Source organism: Heterodontus francisci, chromosome 17, assembly GCF_036365525.1.
Source record: "Heterodontus francisci isolate sHetFra1 chromosome 17, sHetFra1.hap1, whole genome shotgun sequence".
Taxonomy (NCBI): domain Eukaryota; kingdom Metazoa; phylum Chordata; class Chondrichthyes; order Heterodontiformes; family Heterodontidae; genus Heterodontus; species Heterodontus francisci.
Window position 1 is genome coordinate 96,191,912 of NC_090387.1, and position 20,128 is coordinate 96,212,039.

Sequence of the window (20,128 nt, forward strand, 5' to 3'; positions counted from 1 at the left end):
CTGCAGGGAAGAGGACCTCCCGCCTTTCCCTGATGGCCTGGAGGAGAACCTGCAGGGAGGCATCACTGACCCGTGGGGCAGGACGCTGCCCGTCGGCTGCCATGTGATTCACTTTGGCTGTAGAGAAAATAAATGATATGAGGTTGGTGGTGAGTTTCACAAAATAAGGGAGGCAAAAACATTTTGAATTAAGTGAAACTTCAATTTATGTTAGTCTGAAGATACTTACATGAAAGGAAGACTGCTGCTCCTTGAGATCACAAGCACAGAATTTGGGGCAGAGACGGCGAGTTCCACCAATGAAAGGTCGTCCCTGCCAGATGATCCCACGTGTTCCCCATGCCCATCACCGCATGGCTAGTTTACATACAAAATCACGTGGGAAACAGGGTTTGCGGTGGGAGCAGAAGTTATGACAACTTCTGGTTCCGTCATCAGGCATGCTGCGGCAGTCTGCTCAGTGCACATTTAACTCATCTATAAAGTGCCTTGGGATCTTTTTCTACATTAAAGTTGCTATTTAAATGTAAGCTAGCTGCTGTTGTGATAGCCCTGAGAGCACAGGCTCATGCAAATTCGCAGGAGAATATAATGCTTCAAAGGCCTCTGAACTATAAAAACCAAGTCCGATTTGCAGAAATGCACATTTATCCAGGTGCCTTCAGTGTACAGGCAGTGTTTGAAGGATCACACTCAAATCACTTATTTCCTCTTTCATTTGCCAATATGTCAGTGAAACCCACAGAACAAATAACATTCAGTCCAGCCATAGCTAGTAGAGAGCCCTGCTTCCTTTTAAAAGTGAACTCTGTCCTCAGAGTCTAGCTGGAAGGTCAGTGTGTCCAAAGACCATCATAAGATATTTACAAGCAACTTAACTTTATGTTTTCTTTTGCTAAAGGCAAGTTTATGGCTTTATAAATAATGCTGCTGAAAGAATGAAGCATAGCTCAGGCAGGAAACTATGATACAATTAACAGCCATTGGCAAATTCCTGAATAATAAACCACTTAGTTGTTTTGCTCTGTGAAGTGCTGATTATGTGGCTGTGATATACACCTCCTGCTTATATGCATTACCTAGGATCAGAGGACCCCTTCTTAAAAAGTGTGCATTCTATGTTCCACAAACTCAACAATGTACTTTCGTTGAAGTTTACCATTTAGTAATGACAGGTGTTGAGTGACAGACAGCAATTCCTGCAATTCAGGCATGCTATTTGATAAGCAGTGATACTCCAACATATGTTTTCAGGGACAGTGAAATGGCACGTACTTTCCAGACTGATACTGGGGAATAAAATTGGTTCCAGACATCCAGCGTCCTGATTATTTGGGATAATAAAGTATGTTTGAAGCAGCAAAAGTCACACATTCTTACAACACTACAATTACCAACATTGCAGGTGTAATATGAGCTCAAACTATGGCTGAATGTTCTGGGGATCTCGGTCAGCCAGTGGAGCCCCACTCAGTGGGTGGCACTGAGTCAGAAGATGATGGGTTCAAGTCCACTTCAGAGACTTGAGCACAGACTCCACATTGACGATTCCAGTGCAGTCCTGAGGATTGCTGCACTGTTAGAGGTTCTATCTTTCAGATCAGGCCCTGTCTGCCTTCTCGTGTGGATGGAAAATATTACTGAATGCACTATTCAATGAAGGGCAGGGGAGTTCTCCCCAGTGTCGAGGCCAAAATGTATCCCTCAACCAACATTTCTAAAACAGATTACCTGGTCATTATCACATTGCTGTTTGTGGGATCTTGCTGTGTATAATTTGGCCGCTGCGTTTCCTACATTACAACAGTGACTACACTTCAAAAGGTAAAGGCTGTAAAGCACTTCAGGACACTGAGATCATGAAAGGCGCTAGAGAAATGCAAGCCCTTCTTCCTTCTTAAATCAAATAATCCTTTTATCTTTATGGGTGAGCACTGCAGCTCTTTAGCAAATGGGATTGTTTTATATGGCCGACCTGCTGTCTGTCTGAGAGTCACTTCAAGACTTAACTGCCCCTCAGAGAATGTGCTGGGAAACGCAGGATTGATCTTCACCATTTCTCAGAGAATGTCTGTGTCTGACCACACTCAGTCTGCCAGCACCATAGCCAGAATAGCTTTTCTCCAGCACTTTAGATTACACTCCATTGATATCCTGCTAGGTGGACAGGTTTGCTTTCTTTAATGCATTCTTTAGAAATGTTCATTAATTATCTGCTTTACTGGATAACCTTTTTCGTTCAAAGTCCCCCATCTCTTACCTCGAAGTGGTAAATTAAGTGGGTTTCTGTAGTCTAACGGGCATGTGGCTGTCGCATAAACTGCCCATGATTCAGCCCCAAATGGGCTGTGCTGTCACAGAGGACATGTCACTCTGCTGTATTCAGGTATGTTCTTTTGGCAATGGATTCAGGTGGGGAGTGACAGAGGGAGTTTTAACCTAATTTTAATCAATCCCCTCCACAAGCTGGATCCAAAGAAGTGTTAATATCACAATATATTTGTAGAGATTCTCAAGACCAATATGGTTTCATCACATCTTGTGATTGTGATGACATTGGCAAATGCTTTGAACTTTGTAAATGCTGGTTAGTGTTGCCTGAACCTCTAAACTGTCTGGAATATTCTACAGTACATTGTACTGAATATGGGATAACACAAACAGGCATTAAAATATTTTTAATTCCTAAATCCAAACTTCTCATCATAAGGGTCTGCTTTAATAAAGGGAATAATTTGCATCTATATAGCACCTTTCACAATCTAAGGACGTCCTGAAGCACTTTGCAGCCAATTATGTACTTTGAAGTGTAGTCACTGTTGTAATGTAGGAAATGAGATAACAAATTTGAGAACAGCAAGCTCCCACAAACAGCAATGCGATAATGACCAGATAAACTGTTTTACTGATGTTAGTTGAGGGATAAATATTAAGCAGGACACTGAGCTAACTCTGCTCTCTTCCAATAGTACAGTGAGATCTTTTACATCCACCTGGGGTGTCACTTTAACAACTTATCTGAAAGACATCGCCTCCAACATTCCCTCAGTGCTCCCAGTACTACTGGGAATGCCAGACTAGATTATGGGACTTAAGTCTCTGCAGTGGGACTCAAACCCACAACCTACTGACATCATTAAGGTGCAAAAGGAATGAACTTGCTGGCAGCTTGTGGCTTCCCTTTAACACATAGCAAGAAATTTACTGACACACAGTATACTGAAATGTAAAAAAGGTTTTGTAGAGAAGCCCTGTGTAATGAGGGCGGAGTAGCATCCAATAAGTGAGATCAATTCATTATTACTGGATCTGTTACATCATTACTTCAACCAGCAGCTGTATCTATTTTGCAATGTATAAAAGCATACACAATTTATATTTATTCTAGCAAGTTCTTTCATTTCCCATTATACGGTGATGTATTGTCTTTCAAGCCTATTAACTATCTGCTCGATTAAAACAGGAGCAGGAGCAGAGTCGTGGGCTGCATTGTTGACAGGAGTGGATTCCAGATGCAGCATTGTGATTTCTTGACCCTCAGTCAATTCAGAGAATGCTACAGCACCCTGCCATTTTATTACTGTACCACTGACCATTTTCCACACACATACTGTTCAGAAGTGAAAATAAATACTGACACTGAAAAATCTGCAGTGTGTGTTAATGGATCTTTTTTGCAACCAAAAGGACCAGGCAGCCTCTGTGTACTACGTTGCACTCACTGACACACTGCAGTTTTCAGTCCATTAACTATCTTCATCGAGCACACTTCCTGTATGTGTGCCCCTCCTGTCAGGAGTATGCACACACGTGGGCTGAATTTAGTGAGCCTGTCACAGTCCTGGAAATGTGCACTGTTCCCGTTTGTCACGATTAAGCGGTGGGCGGCCACTTTACATAATGGACGCATGGGCTCCCCCCCCCCCCCCAACCCATCAAGTGGCAGGGAGGTGGGGGCGGGAGGCAAGATGTCCAACACAATGTCAGATAACTCCGGTGCCATATTTAAAGCCCTGTCAGCCTGGGGGAATCCAGCGATGGCCTTGGGTCTGATGGCCCTTATGGCCTGACTGCCAGAGTTGGTCTGGTAGTGCACATAGTCGCTGGCCCTCTTGAACAGGGCACTGGTCACGTCCTTGATGCAGTGGTGGGCTTCTACCTGGGAGACACTGCACATGTCCCCAGTGGATCCTTGGAATGATCCAGATATGCAAAGTTCAGTGTCTCTGTGATCTTCAGGGCCACTGGCATAGGGTGCCCCCCAAATCCAATAGGCCACAATGCGCCCTGCAGCACAAGTCGGTGACGGCCTCCCTGAAGGGGCATATGCCACCTGGACATTTGGAGGCAGCTGATTCAAGTCTGCTGCACACTCTGGTGCAGGTGGGCCCTTCCTGGCATGGCCGACTGCTGCTGCTCTCATCATGGAGTTTCAGTGGCAGACTCTTGGCCCTCCCTCCATCGGAGGGACCATATCACACAATAGGGGTCCAAAAGACAGGATGTATGATAACCATGCAAGGTGACCTATGGACCGACAGAGCACTGTCAATGCAGAGATGACCCTGCCCTGGCAACTGAGGTTTTGCTATTTCTCCCAACAGACTCCCCGATGGCCCTCATTGTCCACCTTTACTGATGGCCAACCTTCTCATCCTGCAGTAGTGACAACCACACATCTCAGCCAACAGTTTGTTCACCAGATAAAGCCACCCAAACCCAAACACCCACCCTTGCTGAGCCCCTGACACCCTGACCCCCATACTGAGCCCCTCCCCACAGAGCCCGAGACCCCAGCCCCCCTCCGCAGAGCCCCGAGACCCCAGCCACCACGAAGAGCCTCCAGCCCCCTTGCAGAAGCTGAGACCCTAGCACCCCCTTGCTGATCCTCCAACCCCCTTGCAGAGGCCCCGAGACCACAGCACCCCCCCCACCTTGCTGAGCCTCCAACCCCCTTGCAGAGGCCCCGAGACCACAGCACCACCGCCCCCCCACCTTGCTGAGCCTCCAACCCCCTTGCAGAGGCCACGAGACCACAGCACCCCCCCCCCACCTTGCTGATCCTCCAACCGCCTTGCAGAGGCCCTGAGACCACAGCAACTCCCCCTTGCTGAGCCTCCAACCCCCTTGCAGAGGCCCAGAGATCCCGATCCCCCCCTTGCAGAGCGCACAGCACTACAGTCCGAAAATGGCCTTCCAACCTGCTTCCCCTATGTGGCACTGGTCCTGACTGCCTCCCTGTCACAACACTGAAGCCTCATCTCGATGCAGTCAGCCTTTAAGGCCACTGAGCCCAAAGGCACTGCCGCTTGCCGTCCTCTTAATCTTAAGCCCCTGATTGAATTGCGATGAATTAAATGCAAATGCATTAAAATGAACTGCTTAGCAATTTAAAATACATTCCTGTTACGTCGGAGCAGTGATCCCACCTTGGTGCATTCCCGCTGCTGACTAAATCTGACAGGACGCCAGATTTCTGACGCGATTGCCCATCCCCCCCACACTATTCCCGCTTCAAATGGCCACAAAAAATTCTCCTCACAATGTGCTGTCCATTAAAATCCTTGCTCACGGTGAGAGTCTAACTCATTCTGAACATTATGACGCTGACAAGAACATAAGGAATAGGAGCAGGATTAGGCCATTCAGCTGATTATGGCTGATCTTCTACCTCAGTATCACATTCCCCCTATCCATTGATTCGCTAAGTGCCCAAAAATCTATTGATCTCTGACTTTAATAAAGCCGGAGGCTCGAGGCCCAGACTGAGCAGCAGGAATGAACAGAAAAACAGGGGGGAAGAAAAATCAAAGTGCAACATCACAGCAAAGCAAGTAAGTGATTGGTAGGGGAGTATTTCTCTTTTTTGCACTCTAAACTAGGGCACTGGTTTTAACTAAGAGTTGGGAAATTAACACTTTCAATCAGGCAATGTATAACATTAAGTGAATTAATAATGAGTATTTTCACAGAGCAGTTGCACCCGAGTGCAGATTCCCCCCATGTGCAAGGGAATTTGGTGAGGTGGGCATAAGAGGTAGTGCTCAAAGATATAAAAAATAAATATGAACAAATAGGGTTAAATTTGGACTGTGGACTAAGTTACAGTGAAGACCTGAAGTATATAATTAAATGGAATAAATTAGACAAAGTTATTACCTGGATTTAAAAAAAATATAAATAGAGAATTGAGTGATTTCAAAACTTGAAAAACTAATTATTTGAACAAAATACAATTAAAATGGCAGGACAGGAGATGTAGTATGTGGAAGCAGGTGGACACCAGTATGATGCACAACAACCAGACCTGCAGTAAGTGTCTGCAGCTCGAGGAACCTCGGAGTTGGAGGTTCAGACTCTGCAATGCATCAGAGAGGGAGAATGTTACCTGGACACTTTGTTCCAGGAAGCTGTCACACCTCTGAGGTTAAGTACTTCAGATTTGTTCCCTGCTCAGTGACAGGAGGGTATGACTATGAGTGAAGCAGGTATGGGAATCCAGAGATAAAAACAAAGTGCTGGAAATACTCAGCAGGTCAGGCAGCATCTGTGGAGAGAGAAGCAGAGTTAACGTTTCAGTCTGTCACCTTTCATCACATGGAGATGTGGCGAGAGCAGCAGTTCAAGGAATTCTGAACATCAAGGAGATGTGAAATCAGGATCAGACTATTCGTGGTGTCCCGGCCAATATTTATCATATAATCAACATCACAAGGACAGATTATCTGGTCATTATCACACTGTTGTGAAGGTCGCGGTGACCTGTCTGCGTGTGCTCGGAGGTTGGACTGTGTGCCAGTTTTGATGCAGCGGGTCTCAGCTGCTGATGTCTTCAGGGGTGGGCAAGTGATCTGCCCGGGTGTTTTTTTTTGTCTGTAATAGAGCTCTGATCCAAAAATCCCTTCTTGGTTAACCAATAGAAATATGTGGGTGCACGAGAGTGAGATGCTAAGGTAAAAAAAAAAATGGAACTTTAAAAATTAGACCTGTGTATTTGTTTTACTTCATTACCAGTTAAGCCTCATTTTATTATAAGCTGATAATTTTGTTCTGTAAAGAAACCTGGTTAATGTGTTCTATTCTGGGAAAGTTTTAAATATGTTGGGACCTGTGGAGAAGTTGGACTGAATTAACAGTACATTCCTCCTGGCTTTGGTTGTAACAGTACCTACATGTTAACTTTCAGTGACTCATGAAATTCAACACTTCCCACCTCTCATCATTTAAAAGTAATACTCTGGTTTTCTGTTTTTCCGACCAAGTGGATAATCTCACATTTATCAACATTACATTCCATCTGCCAAATTTTTGCCTACTCGCTTAGCCTCTCCAAATCCCCTTGGGTTAGTATAAATGGGTGATTGTTGGTCGGCACAGACTCGGTGGGCCGAAGGACCTGTTTTAGTGCTGCATCTCTAAATAAATAAAATAAAAGCATCTTTGCATCCTCCTCACAACTCACATTCCCACCTAGTTTTGTGTCATTAGCAAACTTGGAAATATTATATTTGGTCACCACATCCAAATCATTGATATAGATTGTGAACAGCTAGGGCCCAAGCACTGATCCTTGCAGTACCCCACTAGTCACAGCCTGCCAACCTGAAAATGACCCATTTATTCCTACCATCTGTTTTCTGTCCATTAACCAATTCTCAATCCATGCCAGTATTCTTTTTTTCTTTTGGGCCTCCTTATCTCGAGAGACAATGGATACGCGCCTGGAGGTGGTCAGTGGTTTGTGAAGCAGCGCCTGGAGTGGCTATAAAGGCCAATTCTAGATTGACAGGCTCTTCCACAGGTGCTGCAGAGAAATTTGTTTGTCGGGGCTGTTGCACAGTTGGCTCTCCCCTTGCGCCTCTCTCTTTTTTCCTGCCAACTACTAAGTCTCTTCGACTCGCCACATTTTAGCCCTGCCTTTATGGCTGCCCGCCAGCTCTGGCGAACGCTGGCAACTGACTCCCACGACTTGTGATCAATGTCACAGGATTTCATGTCGCGTTTGCAGACGTCTTTAAAGCGGAGACATGGACGGCCGGTGGGTCTGATACCAGTGGCGAGCTCGCTGTACAATGTGTCTTTGGGGATCCTGCCATCTTCCATGCGGCTCACATGGCCAAGCCATCTCAAGCGCTGCTGACTCAGTACTGTGTACAAGCTGGGGATGTTGGCCGCCTCGAGGACTTCTGTGTTGGAGATACGGTCCTGCCACCTGATGCCAAGTATTCTCCGGAGGCAGCGAAGATGGAATGAATTGAGACGTCGCTCTTGGCTAGCATACGTTGTCCAGGCCTCGCTGCCATAGAGCAAGGTACTGAGGACACAGGCCTGATACACTCGGACATTTGTGTTCCGTGTCAGTGCGCTATTTTGCCACACTCTCTTGGCCAGTCTGGACATAGCAGTGGAAGCCTTTCCCATGCGCGTGTTGATTTCTGCATCTAGAGACAGGTTACTGGTGATAGTTGAGCCTAGGTAGGTGAACTCTTGAACCATTTCCAGAGCGTGGTCGCCAGTATTGATGGATGGAGCATTTCTGACGTCCTGCCCCATGATGTTCGTTTTCTTGAGGCTGATGGTTAGGCCAAATTCATTGCAGGCAGACGCAAACCTGTCGATGAGACTCTGCAGGCACTCTTCAGTGTGAGATGTTAAAGCAGCATCGTCAGCAAAGAGGAGTTCCCTGATGAGGACTTTCCGTACTTTGGACTTCGCTCTTAGACGGGCAAGGTTGAACAACCTGCCCCCTGATCTTGTGTGGAGGAAAATTCCTTCTTCAGAGGACTTGAACGCATGTGAAAGCAGCAGGGAGAAGAAAATCCCAAAAAGTGTGGGTGCGAGAACACAGCCCTGTTTCACACCACTCAGGATAGGAAAGGGCTCTAATGAGGAGCCACCATGTTGAATTGTGCCTTTCATATTGTCATGGAATGAGGTGATGATACTTAGTAGCTTTGGTGGACATCCGATCTTTTCTAGTAGTCTGAAGAGACCACGTCTGCTGACGAGGTCAAAGGCTTTGGTGAGATCAATGAAAGCAATGTAGAGGGGCATCTGTTGTTCACGGCATTTCTCCTGTATCTGACGAAGGGAGAACAGCATGTCAACGGTCGATCTCTCTGCCAGTACATTCTCCTCAATTCCAGGTGCTTGAATGTTGTTTACTAACCTCTTGTGTGGAACTTATCAAAAGCTTTCTGAAAATCCAAATATACCAAATCCACCAGTTCCCTTATCTATTCTGCTAGTTACATCCTCAAAAAAACTCCAACAGGTTTGTCAAACATGATTTCCCTTTCATAAATCCATGTTGACTCTGCTCAATCCTACCATTTTCTAAATGTTCTGTTATCACATCCTTAATGAGATACTAGCAATTTCCCCGTGACTGATGTTAGACTAACAGGTCTGTAGTTCCCGGTTTTGCCTCCTTTCTTAAATAGTGGGGTTACAATTGCCATCTTTCAATCTGCAGGAACCATTCCAGTCTCTATAGAATTTTGAAAGATGACCATCAATGCATTCCTATCTCTACAGCCACCTCTTTCAACAGTATGCAATGCAGATCATCAGGTCTGGGGGATTTATCTACTTTAAGCCCCATTAATTTCTCGTACTTTTTTTTAAAAAACTGATTAATATCCTGCAGTACCTTGCAGTTCCTCATTTACACTAGTACATTGATTCTCCATTTATTTCTGGGAGGTTTTTAGTATTTTCCTACCGTACAAAGTATTTTAGTTTGTCTGCCATTTCCTTATTCCCCATTATAAATTTTCCTGACTCCGCATGTATTGGACCCACACTTGTTTTTGCTAATCCTTTTCCTTTTTACAAACTTATAGAAGTTTTTACAGTCTGTTTTTATGTTTCTCACTATTTTACTCATTCTATTTTCCCTTTCTTAGTCTTTCTCTTGGTCCTCCTTTGCAGAATTCTAAAATGCTCCCAATCCTCAGGCTTCCCATTTTGTTTGGCAACTTTATACGCCTCTGCATTTGATCGAAGAAATCAAGGATTGTATTTAGATTAGATTAGATTAGATTAGAGATACAGCACTGAAACAGGCCCTTCGGCCCACCGAGTCTGTGCCGAACATCAACCACCCATTTATACTAATCCTACACTAATCCCATATTCCTACCACATCCCCACCTGTCCCTATATTTCCCTACCACCTACCTATACTAGTGACAATTTATAATGGCCAATTTACCTATCAACCTGCAAGTCTTTTGGCTTGTGGGAGGAAACCGGAGCACCCGGAGAAAACCCACGCAGACACAGGGAGAACTTGCAAACTCCACACAGGCAGTACCCGGAATCGAACCCGGGTCCCTGGAGCTGTGAGGCTGCGGTGCTAACCACTGCGCCACTGTGCCGCCCTTTTCATTAGCCCCGGTTGGCTTGCTGGGTTTTTCTTTATTGAAAGGAATGTATTTTTGTTGTAAACTATGTATTAGTTCTTTAAACATTAGCCATTGCCTGTATACTGTCATAATGTAGTTTCCTAATCCACCTTAGCTAATTTGTTCCTCATACCTTCAGTTTCCTTTGCCTAGATTTAAGACTCCAGTTTTTTGATGTAACTACATCACTCTCAAACTTAATGTAAAATTCTATCATATTATGGTCACTCTTTCCTAAAGGCTCCTTTACAACAAGATTATTAATTAGCCCTTTTTCATTGCACAGTACTAGATCTAAAAGTCAGTTCCCTAGTTAGCTCAACATACTGCTCTAGAAAACCATCTCGTCTACATTCCAAGAATTCGTCCTCCACAAAAAAGTTAGTATTAATTAGGTTTATCCAGTCTATGTAGATTGAAATCTACATGATTACTGTATTACTCTTGTTACATGTACTTTAATTTCCATATTCATACTGTGATTTACATTACCACTGCTGTTTGGCCTATAAACAACTTCCACCAATATTTTCTGCCCCTTGTGATTGTTAGTTTAGAGATACAGCACTGAAACAGGCCCTTCGGCCCACCGAGTCTGCGCTGACCATCAACCACCCATTTATACTAATCCTACACTAATCCCATATTCCTACCACATCCTCACCTGTCCCTATATTTCCCTACCACCTACCTATGCTAGGGGCAATTTTATAATGGCCAATTAACCTATCAACCTACAAGTCTTTGGCATGTGGGAGGAAACCGGAGCACTCGGAGGAAACCCACGCAGACACAGGGATAACTTGCAAACTCCACACAGGCAGTACCCAGAATTGAACCCGGGCCGCTGGAGCTGTGAGGCTGCGGTGCTAACCACTGCGCCACCCTTTCTCGGTGTGGGGGGCAGAGAAGTGGAGAGTTCCATCCAAACGGATTCAGTCTTGATCTTTCGAACCAAGGTCATCTCTCACTAAAGCACTTCTTCCCTTATTTGGCCTCCTTGTCTCGGGACAATGGGTAAGCGCCTGGAGTGGCGATAAAGGCCAATTCTAGAGTGACAGACTCTTCCACAGGTGCTGCAGTTAAAATTGGTTGTCGGGGCTGTTACACACTTGGCTCTCGCCTTGCGCTTCTGTCTTTTTTCCTGCCAACAGCCAAGTCTTTCAACTCACCACTCTTTAGTCCCGCCTTTATGGCTGTCCGCCAGATCTGGCTATCACCAGCAGCTAACTCCCACGACTTGTGATCAATGTCACATGTCTTTAAAGTAAACTACAATACTAATGCCCTCTTTAAACAGTACTATCCCACCATCTTTTCCCAGCTTCTTGACCTTCCTGAACGTCACATACCCTTGGATATACAGGTCCCAGCTTTTGGTTTCCTTGTAACCATGTCTATCAGGTCATACATATGAATTTCTATTTGAGCTAACAATTAAATCTGTTTTATTATGAATGCTACAGGCATTGAGATACGGAGTCCTTAATTCAGTTTTTTTTTTGCTGTTTTTGTAAACTCTGGCCCCGTCTACTGGCACACCCTTAAGTTTGCAATCACTGTCCCTTCCTGCCATACTCCGATTATCATTACTTTTACGGCTACCTTAATCTATTGCCTTATCTCTTCCCTTTTAACTTACTCAATCTTCCCCGACATGACCTTTCCCCCTCTATTTATTTTAAAGCCCTCTCTGCTTCCCTAGTTATGACTTACTAGAACACTGGTCCCAGTACAGTTCAAGTGAAGTCCGTGCCAGTGCCCCACAAACTGAAACTTCTCCCACACCAGTCTTTGAGCCATGCCTTCGTTTCTTTAATCTTATTTGCCCTACAATTTGCACATGGTTCAGGTAATAATCCAGAGATTACTACCTTTTGAGGTTCTGCTTTTCAATTTGGGGCTGAGCTCCTCATACTCCTTATGCAGAACCTCTTTCCTATGTTGTTGGTACCTACCTGGACCACAACCACTGAATAGTCTTCCTCCCACTGCAAGTTCCTTTCCAGCCCTGACCAGATGCGCCAAACCCTGGCACCGGACAGGCAACAGCACCTTCTGGATTCTCTCTCTCCGCTGCAGAGAACAGTGTCTATCCTCCTGCCTATACTGTTCCCTACTATCCTAAGGGGTGAGACTGCCCTCTAGAACAAATTGTCCAGGTAACTTCACCCCACCCTCGATGCATTGCAATGTCTGCATATCAGCCTCCAGCTCATTAACTGAGCCGAAGCTCCTCAAACCACAGACACTTAGTACAGATGTGGTTGCCATGATTGCAGTGGCACCCAGTAACTACCATATGCTGCAGCTGTGACACATCACCTGTCCTGCCATCTTTGTGTTAATTTAATTTATTTTTCTTAATTCATAGTTCCCCTCTTCCATGAACTCCCTTACTCACTCACCGAACACCTGGCTTCAGACTCTGCACACAAGCTGCACTCAGTGCAGAAGGCAAATGGTATGTTGGCCTTCATGACTCCTGTACTCCAAACCTCTTGCAAAGAAGTCTTGCTGCAATTGTATACAGCCTTGGTGAGACCACACCTGGAGTACTGTGTACAGTCTCATCAAAGGAAGGATATACTTACCATAAAAGTGCAAAAGAGGTTCACCAACCTAATTCATGGAATGGAGGGATTGTCTTATCAGGAGATAGAGGAGACTGGGCCTGTATTCTCCAGGGTTTTTAAGAATGAGGGGTGATTACATTGAAACTTAAATTTTTACAGGGTGTGACAGGGTAGATGTTGGATAGGATGTTTCCACTGGCTGGTGAGTCTAGAGCCAGGGGGCAGAATCTCAGAATAAGGGGCAGGCCCTTTAAGACTGAGAAGAGAAGGAATTTCTTCACTCAGAGGGTGGTGAATCTTTGGAATTCTCTAAGCCCAGAGGGTTGTGGAAGCTCAACCACTGAGCATGTTCAAGACAGAAATCAATAGATATTTGGATACTAATCATATCAAGGGATATGGGGATAGCATGGGAACGTGGTGTTGAGGTAGATGATCATCCATGATCTAACTGAATGGGGGAGCAAGCTCAATGGCCTACTCCTGTTCCTATAATATAGGACGACAACTGCAAAATAAAGACCAGTTCGAGATTTGCACAATACCATATATCATATCATGATGAGGGAACCATCCTGTTTGTAGTGTTACAACCTAGGCGGGAGGAGTGCACTGTTTATTCTAGTCCCACTTCTCCACAGGTCACAACATATTTTTACTTTTCCTACTGATAGATATGGTTAATCATATACTCTTTTCCAAAATAGAACACAATAACCAGGTTTCTTTAATGAACAAAATCAATTATAAAAATAGGTCTTGAATAGTAATAAAGTAAAACGTCAACACAGATTAAAATTTTAAAGTTATTTTTTTAAAAACCTTAGTCCCTTCACACAAAAAGATGAAAAGGGATTTTTTTTTAATAAATTTAGGGCTGTTAGACAAAAAAAAACTTGCAGATTACTTGCTCGTTTTTGAAGAAACAGCAGATGCGATATGTTGTTCCAAAACTAGCAAACAGTCTAAATTCTGGAGTACACGTAGACAGGTCACAGATTTTTTTTTTAAAAAAAGAGTTTTTTTCAGGTGGCATTGAAACGTTTTTGAAGAAAGCCTGCTAAAGACAGGAAACGAAATGAACTGACACGGTGGACTTCACAGGGTCCTTCAGAGCTGCTGGAAAGCAAGCTGGGTTGTGGTCTTCTCTCCTTTGTACACTTCAGCAGGCTTGACTATCAGCTGCTCACTCCAGAAGATAAAACACACACTGACACACAAGCAAAAAGCTTGAGTTTTCTTTCCATCCCACGTGTGCTCTGCTGCTACTGGGGCTTGTCCAATCAAAGGACACTTGTCACTTCTCTGCCCGTTACCAGGGTTTCTGTTCTCTCTTTAGTCTGAGTCATGTAACAACCAGTACATTGTTGCCAATCCAGTTCCTTCAGTGCCCCAATGATGGCTCTTTTTTAAAAAAAAAAGTGCTCCAACATTTAGTCAGCTTAACTATTTTTAACAAAAACAAATCACTTTCATAACAGTAGCCATAGCTGGCCAATACACTTGATGGTTCATAAGATAACAGGTAGTGAGCTCTTGGGACAGCTCTATATGCAACTATAGATCAGTGGCATTTTCCAGTGTTTGCGTTGGTCCTTAAGGTAGACAATGTAGTCTCTATAGCCCAAAAAGGAGAGGTGAACGGAAAGGGAAGGAGGACAGCCTTGCTTCATTCCTTGTTGGAAGGGGGTTGGAGGTTAGGAAGAGATGTGGCTGTAGATGAAAGTAGAGGGTTCGATCCAGTTCCTACAAGGAGTAGGAAGTTTCAGGGAAACGTCCAGGATCAGTGCAGAGTGTTGGTTGGTGTTGCAGTGGTACATCAGTGACTGAAGGGCCTGGTACTGCCCACTAGGTGGCATACCTGGGTGCAGCCAATGTGGTCTCAGCGGAATAGTGTGAGGGGTAATTATTTTCACTTTGAAAACTAGGATTTTGCATCCATCTTTTGAGTAACTAAATGAGGCACAATAGAGTCTGTAGACCATGAGAGGGGCAAACCTTTGCTCTTATCTATATTATAATGATGGAGTTGCTTTGAGGTTGAGAAGGAAGTTCTTTCTGCGCTGTAGGTGGCGGAATGGTTTCAGTGGCAGTAGTCCTAGATTGGAGAGTAAGGCTTTCTAAATATCAGCTTAGAAGTCATCAGGCCCAGAGACATCTTGGACTGCAGCTTTCAGGTGTACATGGGGGAATCCAGTGATTGTTCTGTTGTAATAAGAAAAACAAGAAATGCAGGAAATACTCAGCAGGTCTGGCAGCATCGATGGAGAAAGAAGCGGAGTTTACTTTTCAGGTCAGTGACCTTTCTCTTGCTAGCTGGAGAGATCTTCATTTCCTGCTGTGGGTCTGAGTCTCACGATGGCTACAGAAAACGTGACCTCAGTGAGTTGGCCATTCATTTTCATCCTCTACATGGTGGTTTTGTGCAAAGTGTCGTTCGAACAGGGTGCCCTGCTGCCAATAGCTTGCTCTGGAGATCAAGAGCAGCTTCTGTACACATGCAGGAGTATATGGCTGAGGCCCCTGCAAAGATTTTTCAGTGATCGGGCTCCACTATTTATTTGGAGCATATTACACTCCATAGAGAGGTGTAGATAATTAGGTGACCCCTGAAGACTGGCTTGACAGAGTGAGCTGGGCTCACTCAGCTCAGGTGGAAGATTTTGGGTTTGAGCTCCACTCCAGACAGCCCCAGCAAGCAGAGGCCTAAATACTGGGTTGACACGCAGTGGTGCATTTGTGTCCATTGGGAGTGCAGTGGTGACTCTTCCAAATTACTTCTGCTGGTTCTCTCCTGGAACAGAGTTAAGAGTCAGGCTAGTGACCCATCTATGTTACAGAAACAACTCAGAGCACAATCTGCTGGACATAAAAGCAGTGGAGTCGGCTCATTTACTGCGATAGATGGATGAGAAGAAAGAGGAACACTGGCATGGCAAGAAAAGTGAGGATATATCTACAGCCTTATTCTGATATCCACTTGGCGAGGTATGTCTGCAGGCGAATTAGGTCAGGATTGCTGAAGCTGGAGAGAAGCAGGAGACGACAACTTGTTGGGAGTGAAATGGAGAGTCGCTGGGAGGTTGCTGAAGGCCCAATGTAAAATTACACTAAGCCCAGCTTGCTTCAGAAAAAAAATGACCCATTCAACAGAAAATGCAGTATCCCTTTATTGCTCAATAACCCCCCTCATCATGTTCAATATTCTCTCTATTCCAGGCCCTATTACTGGAGCTCATCTAAATAACAAGCACGTATTAACTGAACCACATGCACAAATGTGGTAATCACAGTTATGTGTAATTATATCAGTGATTACTTTAGATAGATGGCTGGCCCCATTGTTGCCAGGTTCAGTGTTAGAGAGCACTGCTTTATAGTATTAATGGTGTCAGTGTAAGAATGTTACATAGCACAAGAATTCTGGTCTCCTGAATGGCTTCTCACAAGTACAGGTAGACTTATCTACACATCCACTCACTCACTCAATCTCAGAATTGTTACAGCGCAGAAGGAGGCCATTCGGCCCATCTTGTCTGCACAAGTTCTCCGAGTGAGCAATTCACTTAGTACCATCTCCCTGCTTTCTCCTCATAACAGTGTACATCCTTCCTTTTCAGGCAACTAATTCCTTTCTGAATGCCTTGATTGAACATTATGTGGATTGAGGTAGGTCATTGAAATAAGTTCCATTTACGTAACGTGCTTCATCAATTTACAATGACTCAGATTCATGGCTCCCAACACACGATTATCAGGAATTACTTCCTGCCATCCCCAGTGGAAGCAGCTGAGGTTATCTCGAATTCTGTTGATTAATGGGAAACATGGTGGATCCATTGGGACCTGGATCTCCCAAGTAGGGTGACTACAAGGCAGACTCCAGCACTTTATAAGAGTGGTGGCCAGACCGGGAGCAGGCTATTTTAGACCCAGTAATGTGTAATGAGAAAGGATTAATAAATGACCTCACAGTAAGGGATCATCTAGGCAAGAGTGATCATAACATGATGAATTTCACAGTCAGTTTGAGGGTGAGAAATTGGAGCCTGAAACTAGTGTCGTAAACTTAAATTAAGGCAATTCAAAGGGTATGAAGACAGAGTTGGCTAAAGTGGACTGGGAAAAAAGTTAAAAACGGCAAGACAGTAGAGAAGTAGTGCCAGACATTTAAGGAGATATTTCATAACTCTCAAAGATATATTCCATTGAGAAAGAAAGACTTCATGAGAAGGACGCATCATCCTTGACTAACTAAGGACATTAAGGATGGTTTCAAATTTGAAAGAAAAAGGTGTACAATGCTACAAAGGTTAGTGGTAGATAAGAAGATTGGGAACATTTTAGAAACTAGCAAAGGATGCCATAAAAAAGGGAGCAATTAGAGTGTGAGAGTCAACTAGCAAGAAATATAAAAACAGACAGTAACACTAACACTAGACAGTAAAAACTTCTACAAATATAAAGAGTAGCTAAAGTAAGTGTTGGTCCCTTACAGGATGAGACTGGGGTATGAATAATGAGAAACAAGGAAATGCAGACTTTGAACAAGTATTTGCTATATCGTCAGTGGAAGACAAAAAAAATCCCACAAATAGTAGAAAATCAAGAGGCAAAGGGGAGGGAGGAACTTAAAACAATCGCTTTTACTAGAGAAAAAGTACTAGGAAAACTAATAGGACTAAAAACTGAAAAGTCCCCTGGACCTGAGCCTGCATCCTAGGGTCTTAAAAAGGAGTGGTTGCAGAAATAATGGATGTGTTGGTCGTAATCTTCCAAAATTCCCAAGATTCTGGAAATGTCCTAGCAGATTGGAAAATCATAAATGTAACATCTCCATTCAAGAAAGGAGGGAAACAGAAAGCAGGAAACGATAGGCCAGATAGCCTAACATCAGTCATTGGGAAAATGCTAAAATCCAGTATTAAGGAAGTAGTAGCAGGACATTTAGAAAATTGTAATACAATCAAGCAGAGTCAACATGGTTTTAGGAAAGGGAAATCATGTTTGACAAATGTATTAGAGTTCTTTGAGGATGTAACAAGCTGGGTGCATAAAGGGGACCCAGTAGATGCAGTGTATTTGGATTTCCCAAAGACATTCGATAAGGTGCCACATAAAAAGTTACAGCATAAGATAAGAGCTCATGGTGTTGGGGATGATATATTTGCATGGACAGAGGACTGGTTAACTAATAGCAAACAGAGTGATGATAAATGGGGTATTTTCAGGTTGGCAAACTAACTAGTGGAGTACCACAGGGATCAGTGCTGAGGCCTCAACTTTCTTCTTTTGGGCCTCCTTATCTCGAGAGACAATGGATACGCGCCTGGAGGTGGTCAGTGGTTTGTGAAGCAGCGCCTGGAGTGGCTATAAAGGCCAATTCTGGAGTGACAGGCTCTTCCACAGGTGCTGCAGAGAAATTTGTTTCTTGGGGCTGTTGCACAGTTGGCTCTCCCCTTGCGCCTCTGTCTTTTTTCCTGCCAACTACAAAGTCTCTTCAACTCGCCACAATTTAGCCCTGTCTTTATGGCTGCCCGCCAGCTCTGGCGAATGCTGGCAACTGACTCCCACGACTTGTGATCAATGTCACACGATTTCATGTCGCGTTTGCAGACGTCTTTATAACGGAGACATGGACGGCCGGTGGGTCTGATACCAGTGGCGAGCTCGCTGTACAATGTGTCTTTGGGGATCCTGCCATCTTCCATGCGGCTCACATGGCCAAGCCATCTCAAGCGCCGCTGACTCAGTAGTGTGTATAAGCTGGGGATGTTGGCCGCTTCAAGGACTTCTGTGTTGGAGATATAGTCCTGCCACCTGATGCCAAGTATTCTCCGAAGGCAGCGAAGATGGAATGAATTGAGACGTCGCTCTTGGCTGGCATACGTTGTCCAGGCCTCGCTGCCGTAGAGCAAGGTACTGAGGACACAGGCCTGATACACTCGGACTTTTGTGTTCCGTGTCAGTGCGCCATTTTCCCACACTCTCTTGGCCAGTCTGAACATAGCAGTGGAAGCCTTACCCATGCGCTTGTTTATTTCTGCATCTAGAGACAGGTTACTGGTGATAGTTGAGCCTAGGTAGGTGAACTCTTGAACCACTTCCAGAGCGTGGTCGCCAATATTGATGGATGGAGCATTTCTGACATCCTGCCCCATGATGTTCGTTTTCTTGAGGCTGATGGTTAGGCCAAATTCATTGCAGGCAGACGCAAACCTGTCGATGAGACTCTGCAGGCATTCTTCAGTGTGAGATGTTAAAGCAGCATCGTCAGCAAAGAGGAGTTCTCTGATGAGGACTTTCCGTACTTTGGACTTCGCTCTTAGACGGGCAAGGTTGAACAACCTGCCCCCTGATCTTGTGTGGAGGAAAATTCCTTCTTCAGAGGATTTGAACGCATGTGAAAGCAGCAGGGAGAAGAAAATCCCAAAAAGTGTGGGTGCGAGAACACAGCCCTGTTTCACACCACTCAGGATAGGAAAGGGCTCTGATGAGGAGCCACCATGTTGAATTGTGCCTTTCATATTGTCATGGAATGAGGTGATGATACTTAGTAGCTTTGGTGGACATCCGATCTTTTCTAGTAGTCTGAAGAGACCACGTCTGCTGACGAGGTCAAAGGCTTTGGTGAGATCAATGAAAGCAATGTAGAGGGGCATCTGTTGTTCACGGCATTTCTCCTGTATCTGACGAAGGGAGAACAGCATGTCAATAGTCGATCTCTCTGCACGAAAGCCACACTGTGCCTCAGGGTAGACGCGCTCGGCCAGCTTCTGGAGCCTGTTCAGAGCGACTCGAGCAAAGACTTTCCCCACTATGCTGAGCAGGGAGATTCCACGGTAGTTGTTGCAGTCACCGCGGTCACCTTTGTTTTTATAGAGGGTGATGATGTTGGCATCGCGCATGTCCTGGGGTACTGCTCCCTCGTCCCAGCACAGGCATAGCAGTTCATGTAGTGCTGAGAGTATAGCAGGCTTGGCACTCTTGATTATTTCAGGGGTAATGCTGTCCTTCCCAGGGGCTTTTCCGCTGGCTAGGGAATCAATGGCATCACTGAGTTCCGATTTGGTTGGCTGTATGTCCAGCTCATCCATGACTGGTAGAGGCTGGGCTGCATTGAGGGCAGTCTCAGTGACAGCA

General features: G+C 44.8%; 1 protein-coding gene across 4 annotated transcripts in view; it reads right to left on the reverse strand.

Moving 5' to 3' along the window:
- The window catches only part of LOC137379296 (coiled-coil domain-containing protein 102A-like), a 647,611-nt gene that overhangs the window by 207,138 nt on the left and 420,345 nt on the right, over positions 1-20,128 (reverse strand). The gene's annotated exons all lie outside the window — the stretch shown is intronic.